This window comes from Capra hircus, chromosome 8 (genome assembly GCF_001704415.2).
Source record: "Capra hircus breed San Clemente chromosome 8, ASM170441v1, whole genome shotgun sequence".
Lineage (NCBI taxonomy): Eukaryota > Metazoa > Chordata > Mammalia > Artiodactyla > Bovidae > Capra > Capra hircus.
The window spans coordinates 52752188-52777346 of record NC_030815.1 but is presented as its reverse complement, the minus strand read 5'-3'; the positions used below and the strand labels follow the sequence as shown (position 1 = coordinate 52777346).

The 25159-nt window shown below is 39.8% G+C and overlaps 1 protein-coding gene across 6 annotated transcripts in view; it reads left to right on the top strand.

Moving 5' to 3' along the window:
* Positions 1–25159, top strand: part of PRUNE2 (prune homolog 2) — a 301538-nt gene that overhangs the window by 26010 nt on the left and 250369 nt on the right. The gene's annotated exons all lie outside the window — the stretch shown is intronic.

Genomic DNA, 25159 nt, shown 5'->3' with positions numbered 1-25159 from the left:
TTTTCCCCATTAAAATATAGGCTACATAAAAGCAAGGATTTTCTTCTTTGTAAATAGCTCCTAGAGCAGTGTCTGGCACATTGAGGATCAGTAAACATTTGTCCGATGTTGTTGAATACAGCATAGCTAAAATGCAATTGTAGATATTTATCATGTCTTAGCAAAATGATAATGCAAGGGCAGTCCCAACATGAATTCCATAAGATGTGCGATGGGAAAAGGGTTTTGTGATACAATAAGTTTGTGAAATATTCTCTCGCTCTCTCTCTCCCCTCCCCACATGGAGATTTGTAATGAACTAACATGAAGAGTCTGAAGGGCCTTGTAATACATATGTTTAAACATTGTTAAACTCAGAGTTTTCCAAACTTTTTGTTAGTGTTCTCTGTAGCTCTAGTTCCCTGGGGAGTACTTTCCAATACACAGCCTCTCTAACTTTTCAGCATGACTGTGATGGTCAATGGGAATAAAAGCTAGAGATTTGCCTAATATACCTTGGGGAGTGATTTCAATGTAAGATGCTATCATTAGGTCATCCATGTGGAAAATAAAATGTTTCATTTCATAATTCTTGATTTTATGTGCTGGTAAAACATTTTGGTGGTATAGAACACTGAAAGAGAATCTGTATGTATCCATGTATTTTCAAATATATACATTAAGAGAAGAGTAATGCCTGGTAGTTCAGATTGCTTTGGGGTGGGTGAGAAGGTGGGGGTTAATCGGAACAAGTAGTTTTTATAATTTTAGAAGAGAGCTTGAGAAATGCTCTAATCTAATGACACCTATCATGGAATCAGTTAAATTTCTCAGAGGAATGAATACTAAAGGGAGAAAAATCCCTGCAGACTATTTAATAATCTTTTTCCTCATAAGAAATCCTTACTGTGCACCTTATTGCTTTTCTTTTTAAACTTTTCTGAAGTCTTTTTATTGAATTTGTTACAACATTGTTTCCTGTCTTATGTTTAGATTTTTTGGCCTCAAGGCATGTGGGATCGTAGCTCCCCCACCAGGAATCAAACCCACACCCTCTGCTTTGGAAGGTGATGTCTTAACCATTGGATTGCAGGGAAGCCCCATGCCTTCCAACTTTTCTGAAGTGGGTGATCTAGTCAACCAACTGTTGTTCTAGGGGTTCAAGAACTCTAGATACTGGCTCATTTATGATCCTTTCTAAGTAACTTTTCATTATGCAGCCAGAAGCTCAACTTGACTGTGAATGAGAAAAACCAAGCTGAGGGGGCAGTGGCTTCTTAAGAATGGTGTGGTTTACTTTCTTGCTCAGGACCATCTTGCTGCTTGTTATTTTTCAGTCTCTAAGTTGTGTCTGACTCTTTGCTACCCCATGGACTACAGCATGACAGGCTTCTCTGTCCCTCACTATCTCCGAGAGTTTGTTCAGTCTCATGTCCATTGATTCAGTCATGCCATCCAACCATCTCACCCTCTGTCATCCCCTTCTCCTCCTCCCCTCAATCTTGCTCCTCTCCTCCGAAAGATTCCCACTTCCAAATCTCTTACACGCCCACATGCTCTAAGAGTAGAGACTGCTCCACTGCCCTTACCTTTCCCTTCTCTTCTTCAGGAGAATTTAAAGAGTAAATTCAATGCTCTAGCTGGCTGCACTGTCCTTGAGGTCAGTCTGCATTCTTGCACTCAGACTCATTGATGCCTTGCATCTCCAGTGGCCTTGGGGACCATCTGATTGACCATAGTGCTGACCTTTCTTTTGTGGAAAGGTTTTTTTTGAGAAATCAGCAGGATCTGCCTCGTCTTGCTGATGTGGCTATTGATCCCTACCCCTGCTTTGCTGAACAGCTTGATCAGCCTCAGAATCTGTCAATAACAGCACCACTCCAAAACCCTCATTCCTGCTGGGTCTGGATCAAACTAAGGGTCATAGTATATCTTTATACTATACCTGAGTGGATTTTATTTTCTGAGATTTTCTGGATTTTATTGAGCAAGTGTATCCTCTAGACAGATATTCTTTCCAAGTCCCAGTGTTTGGAAGTGATATCATAAGAGGTAGCAGTTGCTTGTCCCTCTAAAAGCCTTTAATTGTGCATTATTTATAAACCAAAATTTCCTTCCCTAAATACTAGATTATTCATTTGCCCATACTTGGTTTCTATACCCTACTGTACATTAAAGCATTAATCAAACAAACTCAAGAGAAAGTCACCAGCCAAAGGAGATCTCTTTTGAGCGTTATGATTGGAGGGATCCCTAAAAGGTCACCTTAAAGTCTTGAGTGCAACCATGCTTGGAATTCCCCCATTAGAAAGTCATTCCTTTGATTTTTTAAAATGAAAAATATGTAAGTTCTCTTTTAAATTGCGAGTGCCCTGGGATCCCTCTCTTATGTTCTTTTTTACCTTCTTACCTTCTTTTTAGACTTATTCTAGATCATTAAAACTGAAAGGAATCTTAGCAATCATGTGCTGCAACCTCCTAATGTTGTTGTGGTTCAATCAGTAAGTTGTGCCCGACTCTTTGTGGCCCCATGAACTGCCACCTTCCTTATGTTAGAGATGAAGAATCAGAAGCAGAGAAGACAGGAATTCTGGAATGAGAATTCCCAGCTAATTAGTAGTAAAGTTAGAATCGGTACCCTGTGTCTCTTGCCTTTTTGCCTAGAAGCATGTTGTATCCTATGGTATTCTGAGAAGACAAGTTTCTTTTATGTGTCCACCTATATTAAATCCAATTCCTAAAATAATTTCATGTAATTCAGTTTGATTAGCATTTCTCTGGAGGTCACCACAATTCTAGAGATGGCAGGCATTGGGGTAGCCATGTATAAAACTTTCTCTTGGGCTTAAGTCACTCCTGAGATCCAGTGGTTATTTTTAAATTACGTATAAAATGGCATGTTTGGGTAGCAGTGATATTAGAAATGGAAGTGCTAGAAATGATGGGCAGGCACTGAAGATCTATTTATCAATTTCACTAAAAATGGTGGGATGGCCTCCAGCCCCACCCCCACCCTCCACCACCAAGTGTAATTGGTGGTGTTTGTGCATGAGGGGAGGAGCCCTGGTTAGAACAGAAACAGGAGATAGAGCAAATGAAAGCGAGTGAAACTTTAAAAGGCAGTTGTTTACGTAGGTGTGTCCATGGAATCAGCATCACCCATTGTCTACTGGGGGAAAATCCTGAAAAGTTCAAAGGAAACTGGCCCCAGAGAGGGGCAGTGATGTGTCCAGGAGGAACCCTACCCCTAGTCCCTCTGGCAGTGTGGGTCAGGAACATGGAGGGTTCATATTCCTCAGAAGAATAAGCTATTCCTTGCATTTATGAACTATCTTTAACTGTTTTCTGTAGTTCACCTTGGCCAAATACAAATGAGATTTTGAGTTCTGAGTATTACTTGTATATTTCTATTTCTGTTTAACCATTTAAATTGTTTATTTCTAAAACCCAAGACTGCTGCTCTGTGTTCATTGAAACAGGTTTTGCAAGAAGACTTTTGGAAGTGATTTCTTCTACTTCAGGGAAAGAGGAATTTCTAGTAGTAACATGTCATAGAGCCATGGTTCTTAAATTTCAGTAGGCGTCATCTTCACTTGGAGAGCTTGCTGAAAACACAGGCGCCTGGGCCCCATTTCAGATCTACCTGATGACACTATAGCAGATGGGACCAAGACTGTGTGTTATTAAAAGTCCTTCTTCGTGCCTCTTGCACTGCCCTGTGATTCTGATGTTCTCCCATTTAGGTATTTGTCAGAGGGATGTGGGGCTTCCTAGGTGGCTCATTGGTAAAGAATCTGCCTGCAATGCAGGAGTTGCAGGAGACACAGGTTTGATCCCTGGGTTGAGAAGATCCCTTGGAGGAGGGCATGGTAACCCACTCCTGTGTTCTTGCTTGGAGAATCATATGGACAGAGGAACTTGGAGGACTACAGTCCATGGGGTTGCAGAGTTGGACACGACTGACGCGACTTAGCACGCACACACACACAGAGGGACATAGATAGGAAAGAAGGATGGTTGGCAGTGATACAGTTTTAACTGCTGGGAGAATCCCTGTGCCCAAGTTCCTAATTCATGCATTTATAAATATTTATTGATGTGCACACATTTGGGACTTACCCAGATCATAAAAATAAATTTCATGCACATGGAATTAATGTTTTTAAATTGGTTACTAACTTTTTAGTGTTAATTTATTATTAATTAATGCAGCCCCCAGACACCTCAGTGCTCCCACAGCCCCTCTTTCTAATCTCATCTTGTGAGAAGAGTTAATATGCTTCTTCAGCTATAAGCTCTTTCTACTGTTTTCCTTTATCTCTTCTTTTATATTTCTCCTATACACTGATTCTGAGGTATTGCTTGAGTCTGCGGTTCTAGCATTATTCGTGTGATGTTTGAGCCAGCTTATTAGAATTTATATGTCTGGTACCTTTAGACATTAATTCTAAATTAAGCAATAATGCCAAGTGAAGCTCCAGTGACAGGACAGAAAATGTCGACTGTCTTTTACCAATTAGATTGACCTAGGAGTGTAAGTCACATTTAAAAAATCATTTTCATTTCTCTTTAATGTCAGGAAAACTTAATAAAGCCCTCTCTAGATTTTTAATGACCAGCAGAGTCAGTCTTGATAATTGCTTATTTTGTGTTATATTCATGTCTTCTCTCCATCAGTAACAATAAAAAAATACTTGACCCTGGTTCAACACATTATACTTTCCAATGTTTTTTTTATTTATTTACTTTGAAATTTCAGCTGTACTGGGTCTTCGCTGCAGCCTGTGGACTTTCTCTAGTTGTGGCTTGCAAACTTAGTTGCCCTGTGGCTTGTGGGATCTTAGTTCCATGATCAGGGATTGAACCTTCATTCCTTGCATCAGAAGGCAGATTCTTAGCCACCGGACCACCAGGAAAGTATCCCCTAATGTTCTTTTGCCCTCATCCCTGCACTTTTTAAATGGTTTTGCTTGGAATCCTGTGAATTTCAAAGAACATTATTGTTCTTTTCCTTGTGTAACAGGTGAGACCCAGCCTGACTAACAATTTGCTGTAGTGACTCAATTATTGATGTTTAATGTAATTGTTACTGCATGTGATTCTGGAGGCGGTAGGCTCTCCTTCCATTTAAAACTCCAAATGATGCCACAACCAAATCAGAAGCTTTATATGCTGGTATTGCCTTTTGGTAGTCATAATTAAGATAGCATTTATTGGTGCTTATAATTCAGGATTACGTCTCCCTAATAGATGTACTGAGCAAGCACCACGGTGACAAGATAAGTTGCCCTGTTTTGTTCCATATGTCTGTGTTCTAAGTATTCCATAGTTTTAATTGGTTCCCTGCAGAATAACATTTACAAGCATATGGTATGGAAAATGCTGACTGCTTTTGTTATCATGTATTTTAGTACTTGTGGTGGCCCTGGTTCACTGGGCCTTTAAATGTAATTATGAGGTTATTTAATTCACTTCCTGGTATACTTTTTCTTAACCTCTCCACCACGTGTTAAATGCCATCAATATAGTGTATCTGGTAGCCTGTGCACATTTGGGCAGAAAACTAATTCACAGAAGCTTTCTCTGTGGATCTGTGCTGCAAGGCCTTCTCCCACCTCGCCTCGTGCGCGGTTTGTAAAGGCACTGCAAGGCTGCCTGCAGTTACGCTTCAGCGGAGGATGCGCTGTTTGGAGCCCAGACGAGCCAGGAGCTCTCTGGCGCCTTGTTTGGGAGATTTACCAGCGATTCCTTGAAAAGGGATTGCAGATGTGAAATTAGACTCAAGGATTGAAGAGGGGACCAGCTGTATTTTTGGATATCTGAGCTCCTTTGGTACTTGGGTGTTTTCCTTAGGGAGTGCTGTAGCAGAGTGCAGCTGAATTATTAATATTTCTGAGACTATGTACAAGCCATCTTTTTTTTTCAACCTTTGTATTATGGAAAATTTCAAACATATACAAAAATGGAAAGCATCGCATAATGAACCCTCAGTGGACCTAGGATTTAGTGTGTTTGTTTCCCAGGCTGCCAGCACAGATTACCTACAACTGAGTGGTTTAAACAATAGAAATTTATTGCCTGAACAGTTCTGGAGGTTGGAAGTTTGAGATCTAAGTGTCCCAGGGCCACGTTCCCTCTGAGGGCAGAAGGGAAGGGCGTGTCTCAGGCCTCTCCTCTAATGTCTCGAGGACTCAGAGGTTCTTTGACTCATAGAAGGCCGTCTCCCTGTGTCTTCATCTTGTCTTCCTTCTATATGTATCTCTGTGCCCAGATTCCCTCTTTGTACAAGGACACAGTCATCTTGGATTAGGGCCCACCCGAATGACCTCCTCTAGCGTAACTAATTACATCTGCAACAACTCGGTTTCCAAATAAGTTCAGAGACACTGGAGTTTTAGAACCCCAACATAGGGATTTTGAGTGGGTAAAACTCAACTCATAACACTTACCATCAGTAATTACCAGTGCTTTGCCTGTTTCATCTCTTTCCACAGCATCTTCTCTTGCTTCTTTCTCAGTTGCTTCAGTCATGTGTGTCTCTTAGCGACCTTATGGACTGTAGCCGCCAGGCTCCTATTTCCCAGGCAAGAATACTGGAGTGGGTTTCCACCCTGTCTTCCAGGATAGCTTCCCAACCCAGGGATTGAACCCAAGACTCTTACGTCTCCTGCATTGGCAGACAGGTTCTTTACTACTAGCATCACTGTACATTTTTGCTTCCTGGGGGATTTGAAAGCAAATCACAGACATCATGCCATTTCCCCTGTAAACTCTCATTTTACTTGAATCTCCAGCTAGTAAGGAGTTGGTAGGAGTATGTGTGTGTGTGTGTGTGTGTGTGGGTGGGGGGTTCCCATAAACATTGTGTCCAATGGTTTTTGACTTTTGAGAAGCATAGAAAGAAAGTAGAGGCTCCTGCTCCTTCTCAGTCTGGGAACCTCTCACCTCTCTTTTCTGGAAGGAATATTTTCTCAAGAAGCTTCTTGACACTTTAGGGCAGTTAATGCTCCTGTCCTCTGTGCTCCCACAGTTTTTCAGTGACCTGTGACATATGAATAATCTTATTGTTAGCAGGGTGCAGAAGAAATGAAAACAGACTGTTTTCTTATACCTCATTGCTCTGTTCCCCTCCCCTATTCTTTAGAAAAGAGAGATTTTCCTAAGAGCTCATGGGGGATCAAAGAGCTGAGAAGAAACCCATGGAGGGTGGGCTGAGAGAACGGTCTGGAATGTGCTGCTGAAGCTGTGTTAGTGGTGGGGCTGGCTGATGCTGTGCTCTCAGTGGAGATAATTGCAAGTAAGCATCAGTTCTCCAAAAGACCAATCTTCCAGTTGACAAGGACTCTAATGGGTATGACATGGTGTCCATTGTTGCCAGGTGGGGCCAAACAATGCAAACTTTCTAAATATGCCATTGTCTGTGCTAATCTGTATAAAAGTTTATAGTTTTTACTTATTACGGTGGAATTACCTATATCATTATTGTTGCTGTTCAGTCACTAAGTCATGTCTGACTCTTTGTGACCCCATGAACTGCAGCACACCAGGTTTCCCTGTCCTTTGCTGTCTCCTGGAGTTTGCTCAAACTCATGTCCATCGAGTCGGTGATGCTTTCCAACCATCTCATCCTCTGTTGTCCCCTTCTCCTCCCGCCTTCAGTCTCTCCCAGCATCAGGGTATTTTCCAATGAGTCAGCTGTTCACATCAGGTGGCCAAAGTATTGGAGCTTCAGGTGCAGTCAGGATCATTCCTTCCAATGAATATTCAGGGTTGATTTCCTTTAGGATTAATTGGTTTGACCTCCTATATTGTAATTACCAAATACCATACTACCATAGTAGTTCATGTTTGTTGCGTTTTCCCGAGATAATAAAAAGTTGACCATGATCATTTTAAAATTTAAATGAAACAACCTAGGAGGCAGAGGAGATAGGACTGTGCAGAACCTTGGAGACACCACATTACTAGAAACAGTCCCCACTGCTGTCAGCCCATGGGCAGGGAAGCTGTAAAATGCATGGCTTTGGAAATCCCAGCCCTGGGGCAATTACCTCCTATGATCTCTGCTCACCAGATTTAACTTGGGAATACTAAAGGATCTTCCACCCAGGATTCTGAGAATTTTGTGAAATGATGCCAGGATCAGAGAAACTGCAGCAGCGGCTCTGCAGTTGTCCTGGAGGCACCATTCACCTTGAATGCATGTGAATGGCGTCCCCTGGGCACAGTTCCATGAGATGTGCCCCCTGGAGTCGTGAGACAGTGAGGTGCTCTCTGCTGTCACTGTTGTTACTAACTGGTTGTTGCCTCTTGAGTTTTTCTCTCTGGTTAGCTGGGGTTTGCTTACCAAGCAAGTGGAAAGAGAGGACCATCTCCCCCATCCAGTGGTCCCACATTCTCTCCATCTTTTCTTGCTCCCATCCCACATACTACTGGCACCTTCCTACCACCTCAGCCAGAAGCTTAAAAACATTTTCTCCCCTTTTTCCCACCCTGAGAATTTAAAGATCTTAAGACATGGCTGAATTAAGAAGTCATATACCACACACATGTGTGCACACACGCACATACACACACGCACACACACACACACACATTACGCCTGGAGGAGTCTGGCTCTCTTTTTTTCTTTGATGAAAGTTTGTATATTATATGATCTAAGGGCTCTTAGTTGCTATAGCCTTCTGAAATACAGTCAAACAAACCAACAACAAAAAAGCTTGGGAGGGGAGGAGCATACAGCAGGACTGATTTGTGAAGATAAACAATACTCTCTTAAACAGTTGAAGGTCACTGCTAAGATGCAATGACTCCTTTGGGTCTCCAAACCACAGATTCACTTCTCCAGTTGTTGTTCAGTGAGTAATTGACAAGTATTCCTAATAAGACTGTTTGTTTCTACATTAGTATCTATACGTAGGGCAGTGGGGTTGCAGTTGTCATAAGGCAGAAGTGTTAGCTTATAGTTTCAAATATTTGGAATTTTCAGAGCAGATACCACAGTATTAAGAAACTAAGATGTATTATTCAGATTGTTATTGGAATTTTAAACTTCTGCTAAAGACATTACTCAGAAAAAAATACTCTCTTAAGAAAAATAAAATGGTAAGGAAATTCAAGTCTTTAATTAAAAGTTTTACATAATTCATCATTGAATATAGCCAGTAGCCCGAAATGAACAAAGTTATATTTTATAGGATTAGTGAAAAATTTTTAAAGCTGATGTCCATTTTACAACTATTTATTATGGTGAAAAATTTGGTGGTTATTATGTATTGTTAAGGTTGCCAAATATTTTTAAATCATTTGTCATTCTTTGGATATATATTTTTTGTATTGAAAGTTCAATGTGACACCTATTTAAAAATTAAATAACAAAATCTTCCTCTAATACAGAAGCTTTCTTTTTTATGACTAATTTAAAGCATCAAGGCAGAAAGCTTTGTTCAAATATTTTATATTAAAGGTAACTTTTTCATAATCAATTTAATTGATGATGCCCCTTAAAATGACAAAAATAAAATTCAAATGAACATATTGAAATTTTTCCATATTGAGGGGCTATGTTTGGGCACTCAAAGTAATTCTCTCAATAGAAGAGAGTAGTTTACTATGGGCAAAATGTATGGGCAACTGAAACACGGGTCATTTAGTGCTTAGAATCATAAAATCGTATTATCCTAGGGTTGGAAGGAACTGATGCTTAGAAAACTGGAAACTTTTCACTGGACAAGCTTGTTCTTCTCAGAGGGTGATACTTAATTTGTTTCTGCTTTTTTAAAACATATGAAACAGTACTTATGCACATATTTCTATATCTGTCTCATCTGTATCTATCTCCTATGGCAGTATTCTGTGTCACCAGACAGGTATTTTAATAAATCTTTCTTAAATACCCAACTACTGTATGCCGGCTGCAGTTTAGTTTTAAAATGAGTTTTGTATTTTGCAAAATATTGAGAGAGTGAATGAGAGGTCACCAGGAAGGTGAGAGTTCTTCTTTCAATGAAAAACACACAGTGTAATAAATAATGGCATCGTTAAAACTGTCATCTTTGCAAAGTACAGTCATTGCCCTGCATATCCCTTGTACATGGTCCCCCCAACCTGCATCACCGCATCTTGCTGGAAATGCAGCTTCTCCTTCTGCCTGCTCCCAGCCGCTTGTCAGTTCATTACTGTCATCTCTGAGAGGCTTTCAGACATTCCAGGTGTGTGGTGTCACCTGCCCGACATCCCTTCCAAATACAGACGTTCACTCGCGTGAGAATTAAAGCAATAGATCTTTCTTATGACAACAAAAAGCTGACTGCAGCAAAGCAAAGCTTCTGGGAAAAGCCTTCCAAGTACATCTTGGCTTGTTCATGGGGAGAGAAAACCTGACTAATTAGCTTCAGCCCTCCCAATCTGAGGGAGGAGAAATAATGAACAGATCAGAGCAGCCTGTGCCACCCAGTGAGCAGCCGACTTTGGAAGAGGCAGCAGGTTAAGAGGACTTGATCTGAGGAAAGACTCACAAAAGAAAGTTCTGAGAACTTAGTGTAGTGAACAGAAGCCTCTTGTTCTTTTCCATGAGGACCAACTAAGGAAAAGTTAAAATACTTATGAATCACAATTTTTCCAGTAAAAAAGGAAATACTTTCCCCGCCCCGCCCCACCCCCCCCCCCCCCCCGCCACGGCACAGCATGTGGGATCCTAGTTCCCTGACCAGGGATTGAGCTCACGTCCCCTCCATTGGAAATGTGGAGTCTTAACTACTGGACCACCAGGGAAGTCCCAAAGGAAATACTTTTAATCAAGAAAAAAAGTAAATTCATATAACTTATAGAAACTTTACAGATGGGAAAAATAGCAACAAAAATTAGGGCTGTCACTTATTAAATATTACTCTTCAGGGCAAATTTGAGAAGTAGTAGCGTAAGAACAGCTTTCTAGTCTTTTATTTTCTAATATTGTGTTTTGAAGCTCATTGGCTTGGGTGTTGCCTGCCCATCCCTGGGGAAGGTGCTTTGTCCTGGAGATGCTTCTGTGAGTTGCTCCAGCTTGTATCAATGACCCCTATGGGCAGGCTTTCATTTTATAGAATTCCCTTGGTCCCTGTCCATCCTCTGGTGCAGCTATTGGGGAAGAGGTTGGTTAAATTAAAAGGATTTTGCTTCTCAGTTTCTACATAGGTGTTAACAGTAATGTCACTTCCTCATTATTCCCATGTGCTCCTCATTCAGGGGGTTACTCATAACAACGGACTTGATCAAACTGAGCAAGCCTGGGAGTGTGTGTGTGTGGATATATGCTATAGAACCATCAATACCTGTCTGCACCCAGATATACATCATATTTTCAGAAGGCTCTGTATTCTTAGCAGAGAGTGACATGTAAAGTGAAATAGTTCAAAAGTCATCATACCTTTTGTTATTTTGGATCTTTTTTCTCTGTTATTCGTATGAAGTATTTACTACAAAAATTTTGCAGAAACACTTAGTACATGTCATATATTTACTGAGTCATCCTAAATTTCCCATGGTATACTGATAAAAAACAGTTTATAAAGACCCCCACCCTCTTGGCACCCACCTCATGTTCAAAGTGCGTTTCTTCCTTCCCTAGATAAGGAGAGTAAAAAGCAGGGAAGCAAATCTGAGTGCTTTAGTGAATCATGATTGAAATCAACTGGGGGCTATTTATCCACCTCTTAAAAATTATTTTGACTTATTGCAGGCAGGATAAACATTCAGATACATGCACATAGGTGTGTAGGAATGACATTAGACTGCCAAGATGAAGAGGCAAGAAAAGCAAACCCACAAAAGTAAAGCAAAGTGAAGGCTCTCAGTTCTTTATTTTCCTCCAGTAGTTTTCCTGATGCTGATTTCACCTGACAGCCCTTGAAAGTCTCACTGGTTTAGCCCTCTAAATCCTAGTTCCACTGCAAACATTTTCTTTGTTCAATTACATCATAGAAGACTCCATTGGAATCATGTCAGGATCTATGGATTGGCTTTCTCAGGTCTAAGACAGTTTGGTTTTCCAGTGTTGTGTGTGGATGGTATCATAAACGCTGCTATTCTTCTCTACCTCTAAGACAGAGATAAAAAAGAATGTTCAAAAGGGCATAGGGTGTGTGCGAGGGCTTGTGAGAGTGAACGGGATGGGGAAGGAGCAGGCAGAAACATCATCTTCCTGGTTTGCTGTGCTGGTCTCAGTGACTAGACTTTAGCTGCCCATGAGCTCAGAATTTGGGGTTCTTATTTATTGCTTCAGTCCATCCTTTCAACTGATATTTAGTTGAATGTTTTTACCAAGCACAATTCTAAGTGCTGAGTCACCCTTAAGGATGGAAACCAAGACATACTCTGACTAGCTGCGGAGTGTGAACGGCCCAGGCTTTTCCCAAGACCTGGTGAAAAGGGCTTTCTCTCCCTGCTCCCCTTTTTCCTTCTCTCTCTTTCCCTTCCTCCCTCCCTCTCTTTTTTCTTTCCTTTCTCTTCCTTCTTTCTTGAAAACCTCTTTGCTCTCGTGCCTCAGTTTCTCATTTACTTTTAACTATTTATGTTTTTGAACACACACCACAGAGAGGCCAGAGAAAACACAGATTCATTATCCAGCTTGAGAAATTATCAACATTTTGTGAAAAGGGCATTCTGAACTTGAACACTTAATCTCCTGCTTTGGGGAAAGCGGATGTATGTCTTATTATCCTATTTGTGAGTGGACAGTAAGAAGTAATTTGAACTTTATGACACATTTCCCACATTTTGTCAACCAAAAGGAAGAGGGCATAACTGCAAAATAGAAGGGCACCACACGAAGTTTTGAAATTCCTTGGAAAAATAGTGCCTTGGGGCAACAACCTCACTAGCTCTGATTGTTAATACGATAAATACCCCTTTTGTCTTGAAATCACACAAATTGGAATTTTAAAATTACTTTGCGCTGGACATCCATTAACCACTGAAGTGCTGGAGCCGCAGCTGAGTAACACCTGGTAACTAATTATAGTGAAACCTGTCTGTGGGGGTTAATGGATCCGGGCCTAGCATTGGGCCTGCTTCACACACACGCACACGCACACGCACACGCACACGCACATGCACACGCACACGCACACAGATAGCAAGTCATGTTTTCATAGAATTCCACAGTGTAGTATTCTCCCCTGCTTGAGACATTTAAAAACAAAATTACTATAACAGTTATATCTTCAGAATAATGAATAAATTAGAATGTGTAATAGAGTCAGAAGTTAAGTGTTTAAAATCCTAACAGGAAAAGGGAAATATGTGATAAATAATAGTCATAAAATCTGTTAGTATATAAAATCACTTTAAAGCATTTTTTGAACATAACCCCATGAAGTAGACAGAATGAGTATGTCATCATACTCTGGAGTGTGTGTGTGTGTGTGTGTGTGTGTGTGTGTGTGTGTATGTGTTGGGGGAGAGAGATTCAGAGAGAGACCCCACTATGATATGAGAGTCTTATACTTGAGAGAAGTATGATTACTTGCAGTCTGTAATATAATTTTTAGCTTTGGGGCTATTAACAAAGTGTTAGTCCATACTACTATTGTTTTACAAGAACATGATAGATATAAAAATTAAAAACCCTCTTCTGCCTAACTGTTATATCCAACCATTGTTTTCACTAACAAATGCTGCTTCGAGCATCTGCTGTGTACAGAACACTCACTGCTTTAGGAACTCTGGGGGATATCAAGTTCAAGATGTGGCCAGGGCTTGCAAGGAGCTATTGATCTAGTAAAACTGAATCTCTGATATTTGAATAGCTGACCCCTCAATGCATGGATTACTAGGAACTAAAGATTGCACACACCAACAAATGAAGAGATGTACTGTTTATTTTAATTTGTGTTGTTGACTTTTATTTCTCTGTACTCCACAGCAGAAGTAGAATATTGCACCAAAGAGGAAGCCTGGTGGACTTTAGGTGGAGGTTGAAGTTATTACTTCCTTTTCTGTTTATTTCTCAGTTCTTAGTTTCTCCTCTATAAAAAATAGTCTCATATTTTTTCTTATCCAAAGCATTAGTAGAAGTCTTTTGAGTTCATTCTCTCAAGAAGTATATTTATTTCTGAATTCTGTTCATGTATTACTAGACTAGGATATGACACATCATAAAATGTAGTTTTAATAAAACAGAAAACTTCAAAGGATGTGATAAATAGGAGTTTATGTGGTTTGTTTTTTCTCACTTTGGAAACTATTGATGGGTTTCAACTGGGTGAACCCAAGTCCTTTTCTAACTGTAGACTTGAGTAAATCTAACTTTAGTAAATGTAACACCACAGTAGTTGCCTTTGAAACTGTATTTAGTCTAGGATAACTCTCGAGCAGTCCTTTTCAAAACCCAAATGCAGATTTGTTCTGCTGTTGACAAAAGCCAGATGGTCCTTGGGAGCTTAATCTTGGGTCCTCTTTAAGGCCATGGCTCCCAAACATGTCACATTATTCTTAGACTTTACTGCGGACCTACTAATTCTGAGTATCAGGGATGGGCTCAGTAATCTGCATTACAAATAATGTCCTGGTAGGTGATCCTAGTGCACTCAGCAAGATGTTACTGTCACCACAGCGGCATTCTTTGCTTCTGAGAAGCAGGACCCAGAAAGAAAGAGACAGCCATGTGAAGTAGTGGAAAAATATTGGAATACATCTTTCCAGGTCTTTATAGTGATCTAACTCGTTTGTCTGATAATAGGTGTTTTGGTTATACATTATGGATAGTCTATAATTTATCAAACGATCCCTTGGTTGTTATACATTGATGTTGTTTCTTGTTTGTTTTTTCTTTTGCTTCTGTTACAAATATCTGCTTCAACAGATATTTTTCAGGATTTTATTGAATATCCATATTTAACAATGGATTTTGAATTACAATGAGGAATTTAAAATACCCATATTTATTGGTGATTTTATTTTTATAGAATAGATACCTAGAAGGAGAAGGCAATGGCACCCCACTCCAGTACTCTTGCCTGGAAAATCCCATGGATGGAGGAGCCTGGTGGGCTGCAGTCCATGGGCTCGCTAAGAGTCAGACATGACTGAGCGACTTCACTTTTACTTTTCACTTTCATGCATTGGAGAAGGAAATGGCAACCCACTCCAGTGTTCTTGCCTAGAGAATCCCAGGGACGGGGGAGCCTGGTGGGCTGCCGTCTATGGGGTCACACAGAGTTGGGCACAACTGAAGCGACTTAGCAGCAGCAGCAGCAGCAGCAGATACCTAGAAGTGAAATAAATATTGGATCAAAAAGTGTCAACATTCTGCATCTTAAAGGGTACTGTCAAATTAGTCCCACATTGGCTGTAGTATTCCTTACTACTGCGAGCATTCCCAATTTTTTTGCCAATTTGATGGGCAAAAACCATTAAATTATTGTTGATCTAATTTGCATTTCCATGACTACTAATGAGGCTGAATTTCTTTTCATTTATTCATTTTTTCTTCTATTAATTGCCTATTCTCACTTCTACTGATGATTTCATTGGTTGTCTTTTTCTCAATCAATGTGTAGAAGCTTTTTTTGTGTTAGAAATATTGCCCTTTTAATAGCAAGATGGTATAAATATTATGCAAATATTAACTCCTACTCTTAGTTTATTTTTTATCATTTTCCCTACAGAATTGAAGTAGCTAAATCACATGTTATATGTATGTATTTTTATTGGGATGTACTTTACATGTAATGCTGTATTATATTATATTATATGGTATTCTCAGGAGTATAACAGTGACTCAATATTTGTATTGAATATTTGGGAAAAGTTGTATTGATCATGGGAAAATGATCCCTACAATAAATCTAATTAACATCCGTCGCCATAATAATTATAATTTTTTCTTTGTGATGAGAACTTTTAAGATCTAGTCTTATAGTTCTGCCATTCTTTTTGGCCTATCAAAATTTCACTGCTTTTAAGGATACCTAAAGTGAATGATACATTCACACTTTAGATTTACATTTAAATTGCATCATCATTTTTATATGAGTCTAACTATAAGGGGAGTAAATAGATTTCAGTCAAAGCAAGAAACTAAGGCAGAGTCTGACCTGTATTATTGCAACAATTTTCAGAAAACATAGTAGGTAGATTGAGAATAAGATGGTAAGATGGTACAAAGTGTATCATTGCTCTTTAGTGCTTGAAATGATAATATCATATTAAATAATGTATGCTTATTGCATACTTAATGCAACTTATTGAACAAGCTGTTCCATAGATGCCCGAGGCCAGAGAACACAGTAATATCTTATTGATGTTTCCAGAGTTGAATTTGTTAATAATACAGTATTTTAATTCAGCAGTGAGGATAGAATAAACATTCTAAAATGATATGCAGTGAAAAATTCACAAAAAAATATGTCCATTTGAAGACACCAGTGTCCATGGGAAAAAAATGACCTCAAGCACTTAATAAGCATAATAAATACAATATTAAGGTACTATTTTATGTAGCAACAAGATAATGCTTAAACAGAGCTGAAGATTTGAAAATCAGTTATTTCTGTAGGTGAACATGTAAATTTCTAGTTTTCTGGTAGGCGTTAAAATATTTACATTCTACATTACCTACATTACCCAGAAATATAAAATTCAGAAGTATATCTTGAAGAAATAACTAGAGATGGGCATAAGAATACTATGTTCCTAATATTCCTTGCAGTCTTACTTATATTATCAAAAAGTTAAATATTAAGTTAATTTAAGGTTTACTTAAAGCCACCCGTAGACTGGGTGACTTAAACATTGTAATTTATTTCTCACAGTTCTAGAGACTGGAAGTCCAAGATCAGGGTACTGGCATGGTTGGGTCCTGGTGACAGCCACCTTCTGGACTTACAGAAAGCCTCCTTCTTCTGATCTCACACAGTGGAGAGAGATAGAAAGAGACAGAAAAATAGAGAGCACAAGCACTCTGCTATTTTATAAGAGCACTAATTTCATCTTGAGAGCCCTATCCTCATGACTAAATCTATACTCAGTTATTTTTCAAAGATCCCGTCTCCAAATACCATCACATTGGGGATTAGGGCTTTGACATTTGAGTTTTGAGGTGCACAATTCAGTTCACAGCAAGATCTAAGCATAGCAAAATTAAAGACAGGAGAGGGTCAGAAAGCTGTGTGGACCCAGATGTACATCTACATGAGGCTAGATGGAAAAGCCTACAGTTCTAAAGTCTGAAAAGAGGAAGGTTGAGAGATTATTAAAATCTGTGAAACCATGGAGGACAGACTTCTGGGATGGGGCATCTATTTAAGCTGAAAGGAAGCAGTACTGAAAGGAAATTAAAGGGCTACCCCACCAAGTTGGTAATAAATGTATGGACACAGTTCCCCCAAAAGTGGAATGGCTGAAAATGATGATATGTAGGACAATTCCTAAAGGGGCTCTTCAGAAAAGGTAAGGATTTTGGGGGGATCATCGACCTTTTCTGGTTGAAGCTGTGGAGGAGAAATAATGGTGTTGTCCCCCCAAACTCTCCTTTAGGACATTGTCAGTAAGAGGATCTTGAACAAAAATATAAAAAATTAAATGTTTTAAGTAAAATAACAATTCCAGCACAAATCATTATTATGATTGAGGAAGTATGAAAACCATATATGAAGTCATTTCTTTTGAGAATATTGTATTTTCAAGATGGGTAGCAAAGAGGTTGAGGAAGATGGATTCAGCTGAGAAGACCAATGAGTGTTTGAGTCAGTGTCAAATGCCCCAGCTAAAGGGATCCTGACCCCAAGGGCACTGGGGACCCAGATGCCCACCCAAGAAGAAGGGCCTTGGGCAATAATAGCTGAGTGTAGCTTTTGGCTCCCTCACTGCCTTCTCACAATAGCCTCTACATTGGACCATCTAGAAGGGGTACAGATGTGCAGTCTGAGCCACTTATAGCTGAATTTGCTCAGCTTGACTCTTGTCCCTTATTTTTCCCAGCTGAGAGATACTAAAAGAGAGCCTTCAGCACGTCAAAGAGACGCTGAAGGAAAATGTTATTGAGGTCAGGTGGGAGGGAGGCGAGCAGGGAGGTTATAGACTATGCTTCTCTGACTTGATTAAGTTTCGGTTTTGTCAGTACTGACTGAGACAATTCAATTATGTCAAAATCATTTGAGTTTCGTCATTGAAAGCTTTTTGCCTTTTCCTAATTCGCTGGTTTATATTCATCCAGTACGTCACCAATTAAATTTGGACATCTATGAGAAAATTAAATAGAAACAGTCTATGTCCTGAATTTGTAGATTCTGGTAAATGTTTTCGTTTTTACGCATAACCTAAGGTACAGCTCTTGGAAGAAATCATTTACAGCCTCCAAGTCACTTATTATTTATTAACTAACTGTTAGAATGAAACTGGACTAAACAAGGTAGCCAGCGGGCCAGAGTATCCTATTTGGCAATATCATAGAGATTTTTAAAAAAGCACGTATAATGATCCAAGGAATTCTATATACATATACCAACTCCCACATCCCTCCTTCATATATAGAGATGTATCCTCACAATTGATACCATTAAGCCAGAAAGAATGAAGAATATCTGTAGTTTGGATCATGGAAAAAGGTCCATAGTATACCCCACTCCAGTACTCTTGCCTGGAAAATCCCATGGACGGAGGAGCCTGGTAGACTGCAGTCCATGGGGTTGCGAAGAGTCAGATATGACTGAGCAACTTCACTTCCACTTTTCACTTTCATGCATTGGAGAAGAAAATGGCAACCCACTCCAGTGTTCTTGCCTGGAGAATTCCAGGGATGATGGGCTGCCATCTATGGGGTCACACAGTGTCGGACACGACTGAAGTGACTTAGCAATAGCAGTAACATTATACTGTTAGGTGAAAACAGGAAGTCTCTAAAGACTGGGAATAGAAGCACTCCATTTTAAAAAAAGAAAATATTTTAAATTGAAGGATAATTGCTTTATAATATTGTGTTGGTTTCCACCATACATCAACACGAACCAGTTATAAGTATACATATATCCCCTCCCTCTTGAACTTCCCTCCCATCTCCCACCCCATCCCACCCCTTTAGGTTATTACAGAGCCCTGGTTTGAGTTTTTGTGTGTGTGTGTCTTTCTGACTTACTTCACTCTGTATAATAGGCTGTAGGTTCATCTACCTCATTAGAACTGACTCAAATGCATTCCTTTTTATGGCTGAGTAATATTCCATTGTATATATGTACCACAGTTTCTTTATCCATTCATCTGTTGATGGACGTCTAAGTTGCTTTCATGACCTAGCTACTGTAAGTAGAGAAGAACCTTGTTTTTGTAAAGTATATGTGTCAGTATACTTGTGTAAATTTAAAATGTGGAATATTCAACAATATTCAACAATAACAGTGGTTATTTGTTTTATTAATTTTTGTTGTGTCTGACTTTTTATAATGACTCGTATTTCTTTCCTTACCAGAAAAAGAAACAAAAATAGAGAATAAAATACAAAAGTTTCAGTTGGTGGAGGAAATTCCTGTGTTCTGGGGACTTTGCACAGAGTGATAAGTTTCTGCTTTGCTTTTTTAAAATTTTAATTAATGTCATGCTGTTCCCTCCAGCCTGTGCTCAGTCTGAGTCCCAACCTTTTCTCAGATAGTGGTAAGATTATGAGATGTTCAGCAGGTCAGAAGTTCTAGACATCATCTTAAACCCAAGGCCAATAACAAAAGGCATCTCGCTCATTTACCAAATTAACAAAGAATGTGGCTTTACCCATATCCGATAGGGGTGATCAGGGGCTTTTGTCCTTGCCTTTGGAGGACCAGGTTGCTCTGGGCACTCCACAGCCCCCTTTGCCCCGGCTGCTTGTTTGGCTGTGGTTCCTTATGCATCCCTCCCTCCTGGCTTTCCGGTGACTGGCCTGGAAATAGGGATCGAAAGGGACATTAGTAGCATGTAAGATTTCCTCTTGCCCATCTGCGAGTCTCCTGATTTAGAATCATGGCAGCCTTCAGTACACAGGGTTCTTCTGGGGAGAAGCTGAACCCTTTTCTGTGCCACCCAGAGCCAGCCTCCAGGAAGGAAGACCCCTCATTCCGACCCCTCATTGACTTGGAGTTAGAAGTAGTCAACTGCCAACTGTTTCTGTTCCTGGATTTCCTTGGGGATAGTATCCAGTAAATTCAAATGACTTCTTTTTCTCTGGCATCTTCATTTGCTGGTTAAAGATGAGGGACTAAGAAATAGGCTGTGTATCAGTGTGCGATGAAGGGGACTCTCCAACTTCTGTAGGCTTTTTCTATAATGATCATTTCAATTCATTATTTTTTAAAACATTTGCCTAGGATTTTTAAGAAAAGAGAGTAGAGTAGGATGGGTATGGAGAAACCGTAGTAAAACCGTGTTGCAAGGGCTTGTTGACTAAGGTTAGCTATGGGGCTCTGGATGTAAAGTTCCAGGTGGAACAGCTCTGTTTCTCAGAGAGTGGAGTTATTAAAAAAAAAAAAAAAAAAAGAACGATGGAGGGGCCTGAGCTTATGACAGAGCTCTGGAAGCCCTCTCACTGATCAATTCTGTTTTGATCAGAGTGTGTATGAAAGTGCTTTTGCTTGACAAGTACAGATTGCTTTCATGGGTGGTTGAATCTTAATGCTTAGATATTTCTCTGCTTTTAAAAAGAGGTAAGAAACTTCATGAAGAAATCTCATTTTAGTGATGTATAGGATTACACTTTGAAAGCATATTAAGATTGTGATCTGGAATACTGGCATATTCAATATATTTTCTTTTATATGTTGACCATGGAGAGATTCTGTCCATCTATTCAGAAGTTCAAGGTATAGTATAAGTTGAGTACAGTATCTATTTCAACCCATTAGGAAGATTCCATTTTGTTTTGGGCTTGCTCAGCACTGGATGTAGATAGGAGATGATAAATCTCTGTCTCCTGAGATTCCTTAATGCTTGCTGTGCTTATATCAAGATCAGGGGATGGCTGTTTTCCTGCCAAATCTATTCTCTCCTAGCTGGGAGTTTATAAAGTCACATTTTGAAAATGTATATGCTAGGTAATAACTATTTGTTGGAACATTCTAGGCATTGTCTCACTTTGTACCTTGGCCTGAGATAACTGGAGGTCTCTTTTCTTCACTTTAGATCTTTATTAATATCACCTGGGATGAACCTCATCCCAGGGCACCCTAGCCTTCTATTCATCCTTATCTAATTATTGGCTCTTTTTATCTCCTGGCACTAAAACGCAAGTGCCATGGGGGCTGGGATTTTTGTCTGCTTGGTTCAGTGGTGTATCCATAGAGATTAGTATAGTGCCTGGCACACAAACAGGATATTATTAGTTGGATGACAATAATTAATTGAATTGGTAAAATTGTACATATGTCAACTTTTATTGCGGCATAATTTGTCTGTTTGCAAATACTCTAGACCCCAATTTGAATTGTGTCAAGGGTCATAGACTTTAAGATTGAGCATCTGTGAATCTGTGAATATATGGGGATGTGGCACAGGAAGGGCCCACAGGCCTGCTGTGAGCAGCGCAGGGCATCATTGTGGTCAGGAGTCTCTTCTCAGTTCTGTGAACCAGTTTCATTGTTGCCCCTGCAAGTGGAGCCAGTGATGCAGAGTGGACCAGGTACCTTAAGGATACCCTGTTACCAGCCCCAGACCCCTGAACTCAGTCCCGGACTTTTCTGACTTTCTTTGACCCCTGTTTTCACTCTGATCAGACGGCTAAGGTCATTTGTGGTAGGAAGTTTGAAAGTGGGACCTGTATTCTCTGTCTGTTGACTTCCGTTTTGAGAAGCCAAATCCTGCACATTCCTTGAGTTCACCTACTGGTTGAGTTTATGTAACTAATTTCATGTTTTATTCCTCTAAGCACGCAAAAATCTGTCTAAGCCTGGTTACTACGATACTTGACTTTTGCTACCCTTAATGAATGAATGAATTATATCTTAGTGGGTTTGGGTAGGAATCAGGCTTTTAGGAATGTCTGGAATGTTTTTTGAGGTTGAGTCTATCATTTTAAGGGTCACCAAAGGAACCTTCTGATTGTGATGTCCCTTTTCTTTAGTCTAACAATTTTAGCCAGCTTGAAATTTCTAGTCATCTTTTTGGATTGTGGCATAATTCCTGGAAGGTCTCTTTAAAATGAAAATATGTTACCTTGGTGAGTAACACATTAACCTGGGAGTACTCATTGGCATGGATTCGCTATGCAATTGCTAGTGAAGGGGCAGATAAATCCCTGGTAGGATGGCCACCAGAATGATGGTGGTGGGAAGATAGTGTTGGAGCCTGGGAACTGGGGCATTGATTGGAGATGGCAGACGTAGTAAATGATGCTGGAAGAAGTCATGACTTTGAAGGAACTTGATATATGGGAAGAAGGGGATTCAGGAAACAAAGAAGAAAACATGAAAACAGAGGGATGTGGGCACCAAAAAAAAAAAAAAAAACCTCTTGAAGGGTTGTGTTGGGATCTTCTACAGCCTGACCTGCAAATTGATACATGCTTTTTTCTCTTTAAATGAAGAAGGATGAATAAATCCTCATCTTAGAAGATTCCCCCAGAGAAGGCAATGGCACCCCACTCCAGTACTCTTGCCTGGAAAATCCATGGACAGAAGAGCCTGGTGGGCTGCAGTCCATGGGGTCACTAAGAGTCAGATGCAACTGAGTGACTTCACTTTCACTTTTTACTTTCATGCATTGGAGAAGGAAATGGCAGCCCACTCCAGTGTTCTTGCCTGGAGAATCCCAGGGACGGGGAAGCCTGGTGGGCTGTCGTCTATGGGGTCACACGGAGTCAGACACGACTGAAGTGACTTAGCAGCTTAGCAGCAGAAGATTCCCCGATTGTGAGAACTGGCCCATCATGTTTGGGCTCACAACTTTATTTAGCTCCTTTCTCTTTCCAATTAATAATTGGTTTGGGCTTGGAAATGCATTGACTCCCAAGTCTTCTTGTTTTCCCCCATCTCTTCTTTGGTGCAAGTTGAATGTTGAATGCAAAGCTGTGCCGAGGAATTACTGAACCTAGACAAGGAGGCAGATAGATCAGCTTTGGAGTAATTTTAATGCTATACTTTTATGAAGCCTTGCTGTATTTAACAGGCGTGTTTAACATTCTCTTTGCCCCCTTGATTCCCATCCCTGCTCATTTTGTAGATCCTGCAGTCATTATGGCATTATGGTGTGATCAGTGCAGAGCAGAAGAGACAGAGCTCTTTGTACTAGGTCATGGGCTCTGGGAACAATCATAGTCCTCTAACAGCCTCTACTGACCTATAAAAAGTGTTGTGAATCTTCTTACTGTCTGCCTTCCAAGAGATATGGGAGGAGAAATAACGTAATGTCTACTTAGACCTTCGAGCTTCTCGGAAGAATAACAGTCTACAGTAATATGGTTTCTTAATACATTTATTTGTGTTGTAATGAAGTATAATTGCATTTATCCCAATTTCTTTCTATACCTCTAAATCTGACAGTCTTGCACAGGGGAAGCAGTCTGGCTTTGGGAGTAAGAACTGGGTCTAGACTAGAATCCTCCAAAAGTACAAGTGGACTAGCTATAAAGTTATGAGGTTGAGGCAAGGAGGGTGGGAGAGGAAGGAGTGGGAGCTACACGTGGTGATGGGGGGGAGCAGTGGTTATAATTATCTTCAGAGTGTTTACAACATTTTAAAATCCTATTATTTTACCAAAGATCAACATGTCAATATATTTTAAAATATATGTATTTGTTTTAATTTACAATATTGCATACTGGACAACTTATGTGCAATGTTGATCCTGCCATCATTCTCTATGTTGATAGGCTCTTTGATTGAGCCTCCTCCAAGATTTACCTTATTATTTTCCTCGGGCCACAGTTTGGTTGTTGAATAACTAGTTTCTGAGTCTGATATGGTAGTTCTCTACAAACACCAACACGTTTATAGATTCACTTGTAAGAGGCCTATTAAGTTACTAAATAATCCTTTTTCTTTGTTCCATAGAAAAAGGAATAACAAGTGTTTTTTTCTTAATTGAAATAATCATGAACAGTGGATGTTTTGAGTAGCTTTTTGAGCAGTATTACAATCGAGTTGGCTTTCTAGTAAGTCATGAAAAGAGAAATTAAAATAAAGGATGAAAAGCTGAGAAAGTATACGTAAGAGTCATCCCTGACATTCCATAAATATGTCAATTTAGGTTACCCTTATTGTTATTGGACAGTTTTGTTGTGGAATTTTCTGGTTGTGATTGGTTCTTTAGCACTTCTAATCCAGTGTTTTAGGAGGTCAGCCTTCTACAAAGAATTTTAAGCAACTGTTGAGTTAACCAGGAAAGAAAACAGTATGTATGTCTTCTCTTTCAGAGAGGTGACAATATACACTCTTTAATGGCAATTGATTTGTATTTTTGGAGCAATAATACTGATTATACTACTTTTTCTGGAGGGAAGAAAAGCATTACACCCACTTTTATTTGTTAAATTATAGAATATAATACAGAGAGAGCATATCCTGTCACTCAAAATGTGGCATGAAAAAAATAAATTTCTACCAAATAGTGTTGCACACCAGGGACATATGACAAAAGTCATTTTTTCTCTAAAAGTGAGAACTTCTTGTGTAAAAAAAAATGATATAAAATACTATGGAACTGTTCTTTAGACAAAATGATCTTTTACTAAAAAGTGTTGACTTGGAGATATAGTTCATATCAAGTTACTTTGTGGATGATCTTAATACAACCACATTTTTGTTGGAAGAGGTCATCGTGAGCATGTGGCTACCAGTTGACCTGAGAGCTAGACTCTGGCAATTGGAGGTTCCTCTTCCCCTCCCCTGTCCTTGAAATGTACAATCTGCCTATCAATCCCATAGCAGGAACTATTTTTATGGACACAGCCTTGAGTGAACAAGGTGTTGTTGAGACCATGTGTCACGGAAGCCAGTTAAGGCCTCTACATAAACTTTTAAGACTCTGGTGGGCAGGTGTGAAGATACACCTGTCTTGTGGCTGCCCAAGACAAGCCTTGTAAGTAGGTTCCCTTGCTTATGGAACCTGCCACCCACCCATCTGGAGTGGGCTGAATCTTCTTCAGTCTCCCCTTGTTCTCTGGATATGGGGGCCAGTTTCAGGTTTCACCCAGGAGAGCTCCCAAGGTTGTGAACCAATAATTTTCTGTTCTTGACAACTAACT